The sequence below is a fragment of the Aplysia californica genome, unplaced genomic scaffold, assembly GCF_000002075.1.
Source record: "Aplysia californica isolate F4 #8 unplaced genomic scaffold, AplCal3.0 scaffold01183, whole genome shotgun sequence".
NCBI lineage: Eukaryota > Metazoa > Mollusca > Gastropoda > Aplysiida > Aplysiidae > Aplysia > Aplysia californica.
The window spans coordinates 58984-66483 of NW_004798453.1; positions in this window are offsets into that span (position 1 = coordinate 58984).

A 7500-nucleotide genomic window follows, 5' to 3' on the forward strand; every position below is an offset into this window, starting at 1 on the left:
TATGTTCAAGCAATTATTGTTCTACACGACTTCCAAACACGACGGGTGTATTGGCATTCATTGCTTTTGTTAATTAACTTTTTAACCCCTCTACGTTCTGAGAAACTGACACTCTAATCCGAATAGGAACCACTATCTTTTCCCTTCATGCTTGAAATATTATGTCCCTTTTGTCCTATTTCCGGTACCGGAAAAACAGTACTCATCAACGTTTGCTTGTTTGTTTGTTAATTTGTTTGTTTGTTTGTTTGTTCGTTTGTTTGTTTGTTTGTTTGTTAGTTCGTTTGTTTGTTTGTTTGTTTGTTCGTTTGATTGTTTGTTTGTTTGTTAGTTCGTTTGTTTGTTTGTTTGTTTGTTTGTTTGTTTTTGTTTTTTTGTTTTTGGGTAAGAGTTTTACGGCATTTGCAACATAATAGGGTCATATAAGTGCCGAAGATTAGAGAGCAACAGACACAAAAAGAAGGAGAGATAAGGACGATAGATAATAATATATTGTTAGGAAAGAAGAAGGGGCAGACCACACCAGAGCATCCGCCAACTGCCCACTTGGACAACGTTTGAAGACGTGCTGTTTTGAAGTACAACTTCTTTATTCATGCAGGAGATGTTTCAATGTTGTTTTCTTTTATTTAATCCCCTCCCCCCCCCCAAAAAAAAAAGACAACAACCAAAAAATCCCCAGGGCAGTGCCACAGACTGAAATTGTCTTTTCCACAGCTTTGTATAACCGTAAATCATAATCATATACAGGACAAACAGGAAATCACAACAACTGCTTTAATACTGGAGTTCGCAAAACAACGTTCGCCTTGCCTTCAGATTCGCGTCATTTGCATTTATATCACTTTGGACATTTCTGATCTGGTTTCCCCGATGGGGGTGTTCGGTGCGGTGTACAATTACCATCCAGCGGTCCCCGGGAGATAAACCACCAATTGCTTTTGCAGAGGAATTCTTGCAATAACATCATGATTTTGTTGTTTCTTTGCTAATGTGTTTTTTGTCTTGTTGAAGGAAGAGCTGTCTTTTGTCCTGTTTTTTGTTGTCTTTTTTCTTGTGTTGTCTTGTTGACGTTTTTTTTTAAAGGTGTAGTAGGGGGGATTTGGGCGTGTGATAGGGGTTCAAGAGAACAGGGTTTTTGATATTTCTGAGTTTCAGTTTTTGTCTTGTAATCGATCATTCTTTTGTGCATATTCCACATTTTCTTGTCACTGATTAGACCCAGAGTTCGTTCATAACAATATAAATTCACTTGGCCAAAAGTGTCTGCGGAAGTCCGCGCATTGCTTCAGATGGCGCTGCAGTCTTTGTTTTGAAGGTCTTTTTCGTTTCTTCAGAAGAAGAATAGGAATAGCACGATTTGTTAGCTTCGCTGTTATTGTTTTTCACACAAGTAGGGTAACTCTGTTCGCAAAGTCCGCGCTTTTTCGAAGAGGACGCCACCGAGTTATGAGAGAAGCGCGAGGACACAATATTAATTGGCTCAAAGAGAGGAGTGAACTATCTTGTTATACACGATCTTTGTTTTTCCAAATTTTCTGGTCACTGATTAGACAATATTATTATGTTTTACTATGAGACCTTTTCAGATTACAGTGATAGGGTGTGAAAAGAAGTGACAAGGAGTGGGGAGGGGGGGGGAGGTGTATTCTCGCAAATGAAAGTTATTACTGTAATGCTTTTAATGTTTTGTTTATAACGTTCAAGCAAAAGTGTTTTTGTTGCTTGGAACAGCTATAGTTGTTTTTGGGGGTTTTTTGGTGGGTAGAATATACTCACGTATAATATGCTGTAAACAGATCGAAGCACACACAAAAACGTTAGAAATCAAATCTATTTATTATAGACACAATATTTTGCTTTTCTTTTACACAGTTTGCAGACTTATAAATGCTTTATGTAATGCAATAATATGTATTCCACATATTTGTTGGATCTGCAGTGTACGTGCTTTGTCTGTTATGTACATAGTGCATGTTTTGTAGTTTTGTGGTAACTGTTAATTACACTTTGACCGAGGCAGCGTCGTGAAATCAGGCGTGGTCAAAATAACAAATTCGGAGAAACAGGCATTTTCCGCCAGTTTGGAAATTTTTGTCGATTTTTTTTTTGTCTTACCTATTTCATGTCCATATAAAAACAATTTCCCTGTGAATTTTACTGAAAAACATTTATTAAATGCACAAAATATGTTATTTTTCAGTTTCCAAAGACTCTTTAGCTTTTGGAGTTACCAAATTATTTGGTGGCCATTTTCTCGCTAATTTCACTACTGAAACCAAGCGACTTCACTCCCTTCAATGGTAAATATATTTCAGATGATACCAATAACTCCACAAGCCCCAAAAATTACGAGCACCTGATTTCACGACACTTGTAATAAAAAACTGCGAACGCTTGCTTTACTTTTTTTTAGTTTTAATCGTTCAAGTTTGAAAATTAATGTTTTCAACAGCTATATCACGGGAACAGTTATAAGGAAAAAATCCAATTTAAATACCAATTTTTGAAATATTATTCTGCAACATACGATAACGCCTTAGTTTGCATTACACTTCCTAAACAAGCCGAGAACTGGATCATTTCAAATTGAAATTTTTATATGGTTGGAAAATCCACTTTCTCAAGATTTATTTTTTAAAACAAAAGATCCCATCAATTTTAAATACTAGTTTGTAAAAAACACCATAACCCGAAAGACAAGAACAAAATAAAACTGAAGTGACATTAAATTATCCCAACCTTTCTATAGGTGAGAGTGGCGTGGTGATCACTCGTAAATTTCTCGGGATAATGACTTTTGTACTTGGGATTGTAGTTAACGCTCCAGGATTCAGGGGCGTAAAAACGTCAGACAGAAGACTGATAGATCTAGGTTAAATATGATCAGTCATTCTCTGCCTCGACAGGTCAACACTCAAGGAAAATTAGATTAAAACCCACAAAAAACAACAACAATAAAGACCCAAGGAAAATGAAAAAGGAAACAACAGCACGAAAACAATTAACAACCCCCCCCCCCCAAGAAAAAGAAATCACTTTCCAACACTGTCTTTCCTTTCCCTCTCTCCTTCCTCTTTTAAGGTCAAATATTCAACGACAATTCCATTTAGCCTCTTCAGAAGATTGATGACAGACCGGTGCGTCTGGGGCTGAGGCTGCAATGTAAAATCCTTTATCGACAAATCGCTACCTCAGAATTGCAATGTCCTATCTGACATTTTTGGATGTTTTTGAGTTACTAAGAACAGGGAGGGTCAGAAACAAAATGATCTGTCTGCTCTATCAAAATTGTAAGATTATTCGGAGTCGTTCTCAAGATATATTCAAAGAAGTGCATTCGAAACGGTTTGACATGTAAATGTCAAAATTTGTATTACGTCAAATTTCTTAAAACTAGGAAAGCTGCTAAGCAGATAGAACTTTGTAATTTTAGAGTAGCGAAACAGAAGTACTTAGCAGAGAACGTCTTGGTCCTCATCCATTAATCATAGCCTGAAAACCCTCCAATGTACTTCAGAGATTGCATTCTGTAGACGGTTTTTCTTTGGGAATTGTCTGAAAAACTGACAGCTAAAGATGGTAGTATGTGAGGTATCGTGGTGAAAGCAGGCGCTCGTTAAGATAAAGAAATCAGAGAAATCGGCATTTTGGGCTTTTTTTACGTGTGTATTTTCTTTTGTTGGTTTAACAACTTATTTGTCCATTTAAAGACACATAACAGTTTTGATTTTACTGAAAAACGTTGATTAAAGGCACAACAAAAGTAAATTTTCAGTTTCCGAGAACTCTCAGGCTATGGAAGTTACTAAACTGTGGCAGCCATTTATCTCGTTAATTTTACCTCTGAAACCAGGCAACCCTGACTTCCTTCAATCGCAAATATTTCGACTTCTGCTCAACAGAGATGGATATTTCTTTTTTCACTAAATTAAGGCAAATGAACAGGCTTTAAGACGACATCAATAACCTCATATACCCAAACATTGACGAGCGCCTGATTTCACCTCGTCGTGACATAAATAAAGACAACATCTTTTATGGTTTTCTTTTTGTGTGTTTTTATTGTCCTTCTTGATTTGGGATGGGTTGTTTTGGAAGCTGGTGAGGGTGGGGGGGGGGGGGGGGGCTTTACACTAAAGATCGTTATTCTTTTGTCCTGGTCTGTCTTTGTCAACGTTTGTCTTGTAGAACTAGGGCAGTGTAGCAGTCGAGCACTGGTAGCTCCTAATTAAGAAAGTACGCACAAGGAAATGTAGGCCTATCATAATCTAAACAATTTACCACTAACCAGTTGTTGTTGTTGTAACCATCTCCAGTAGGAGCTATGGCAACACTTAGATGTGTAGCTTACCAGTAAACGCCATAACAGTGAAGAAGCACTATTTATTTATTTATTTATTTATTTATTTATTTATTTATTTATTTATTTATTTATGTGTAAAGCATTTTCCTGTCTGTTTACTCCAAATCTAACAGCTCATTTCAAAATCCAAAATGCTTATTTACTCTATTACTAAACACAAAAACGCCAGATGATAGAATTGGGCAGGTTAAAAATAAAAAACCCCAAAAAACAAAGAAAAGAAAAGTGCGTGCAGGGCAAGAAGGGCGACAGTCCACACGACCCCGTGAAACAATAGCGCACTCCAAAATTGTCTCTCTGTGTGTGAGTTTTGCTCTTTTTTCCACAGCAGTCTTCAAGTAGATTTATGATCATGATGGAAACGGGGAGTTCGCTTCATTCATTCATTCTTTCATTCATTCGTTCATCCATCCATCCATTCATTCATCCATTCATCCATTCATTCATTTTTGTTTTTAAAAACGTATCAATAACAGTAATGGTTAGGCGTCCTTTTTGCTTTCCCTCGACTATAACTATTCTTCAGTGTTGTGTTTGCAATGTTGAATTTTGTTTTTATCTATCTATCTCTCTGATTAATTGATTGAGTAGGTGTTTTACGGCACTATCGACTCAATTTTGGTCAGGTACGTGCCACATCTCCCCACCCCCCCACCCTCTCTCTCTCTCTCTCTCTCTCTCTCTCTCTCTCTCTCTCTCTCTCTCTCTCTCTCTCTCTCTCTCTCTCTCTCTCTCTCTCACTCTCTCTCTCCCTCTCTTTCCAAAACCCTTGTTTTCTGGGCCTCAGACATTTGAAGAGGTTGTCACCACTATGAGACTGTACACGCTCCATGTATTCATGAGCACACTCATCATCATTGCCTTTCTCCCTCTGGATCAGGATATAGGCCACGAACAAACACTTTCCATCTTTCCCTATCCTGGGCTAGTCGCTTGATGTCACTCCACGTCTTCCCACTTTCTGTACAACAATTTGCGTGACTCTTTTCCAGGTTCCACGTGGTCTTCCCCTTCAGTTGAGAACCCTTTCCTGCTTCATACAAGGTGCGAACATTCCACGACGCAATCCGGAGAGACTTGTTCGACAGAGAAGGTTTCGGGTCAGAAGAGTCCTTTCGGATTTGTCCGTTGTCCTTCTTTGTTCCTGCTAATGCAGAAGCTCCCCCGTCTCCCAAGATAGAAAAATTACAAGTTATGTTTGTTCGTGTTTCTATAACTTTCCTTTTTTACTGGGTCGGGTAGTTGGCCCTCCGCAAACTGTCACTTTTCAGGTGGCCAGACCTATGCTCCTTTAGTCGCCTCTTACGACACGCAGTATCACGGCAGGTGTATTCTTTACTTCCCCATAGTAAAACTATGCCCCCCCCCCCAACCTGCAGGGGCGATAAGCACACTGCTAGATGTTTAGGAAGCAGGCTGCTTCCACCCAGCCTCTCAGTCCAAGCTGCAGATTATACGCGATCAGATACTGACAAACTGTCAAGACGGGTACTCATTTTGCATCTGGGTGAAGTGAGGAAAACGTGTGTAAAAGGCCTTTCCCCAGGACATAATGTAAGGATTTGTACCTGTCACTTTTTTACCCAACAGCCTATTCAATAAGCCACCAATGCAACAATTCATTTGATTCAGTCGGGGTCGACAAGATGTTCTTTATGGATTGTTCAAAAGCTACCATTTGGTATAACTCGATCGAATTCTTTTGTCTTTCAAGGTTGAGAGTTGAATCGGCGGTACTGGGCTAAAATGGTAGCTTTTTGCCCATCCAGGGAGGAAAGTCTAGTTTGTCACCGACTCCGCTCGATTAGATTTAATTGGTTTGGTAAGTGTTTTACGGTGCTCTCAACTGCATAAGGCCATATGAGTGCGCAGGACACACCAAACATTTTCAACTGGTAGGAAATTTTAAAGTTTGCCCGGGTGGCGGCCGAAGCCTACTCTTATCGATTTTAGATCACAAGGGATCTTTAACGTGCGAAAACTGGCACACGGGACCTCCGAGATTTTTCGCAATTTTCCGAGAAGGCTAGGTGTAGATCTTTCGTACCAGAAGATCAAAAATGTGGCTGAAAGACAGCAGTATGAAGGAGCCAAGGAGTAGAAAGGCTGCAGAAAGAGTCAGGAGTCCATTGAAGGGAGCAAAGGAGGTGAGGGGATTGGCGAAGAAATTGGAGACGAAAGCAGACGACAGAATATTGCAAGAGAGAAAGAAAGAAGGTGAAAGGAGACAATTTTACAGAAGAAAAATATTTCGGTCGTTAATCGGATTCGAACCCGTGACCTTTGAATTAGAGGTGAACACCTTAACTTTTAGGCCACGAGAGCCCTTAGATCTAATTGGCAGTGTGCAGTGGAATTTATCTCTTCCCCAAGACCCTGGACTACTAAAAGCATCAGTCTTTGCCTCTTTCCCATAGTACGAGGACAGGAGAAATAAGACGTGAAAAGAGGAATTTATTGACCACCAATCACAGATCTTATAGTAGACCAGCTGATCAAATGTACTAGGCCTAAAACCTTTATTGACATTACTTAAACACAATCCCACATCATCATTCATCACCACCGTTATTTCTAAAAATCATAATTTCTCTCAGATCAATGACTTACTTCTATAATCATGGAATCTCTATTTGTAACAGTTACTTGTCCAGAGGCGAAGCGTCTATATAATCAAATAATCACTGCTTCCCTTCCTAATTTTGAAACATTGTAGCAGTCAAATTCACCCATAAACGTAAACTTCATAAATTAAATGTAAAAAGACGTTCATAATCAACAATGAACAGTATGCTTAACATTCTAAACGGTTTCATTGCCACAGAAATAGCCTGTTCATCCCTCTTGGGCTACTCCATAAGCAGTCACAAGCTTTGATTAAGTGAGCTTAAAGTGAGACTGGAAGATTCTACCAACAGAATTGAAGGGAACATGTGCATGGCAGTTAAAACTGTTTCATTGCCACATATACCCTGTTCACCCCTTTCGGGCCACAGTTATAATCAGTCGTAAGCACTAATTAGGTAAGCTAACTATTACACTGGTCGAGTCGACCTCACAGATGTGAGGGGAACTAACGACTGCTTCGAGTGCTTGTTTTTTTTCCTCGACTTTTTACTGCCCTATAATCAGAT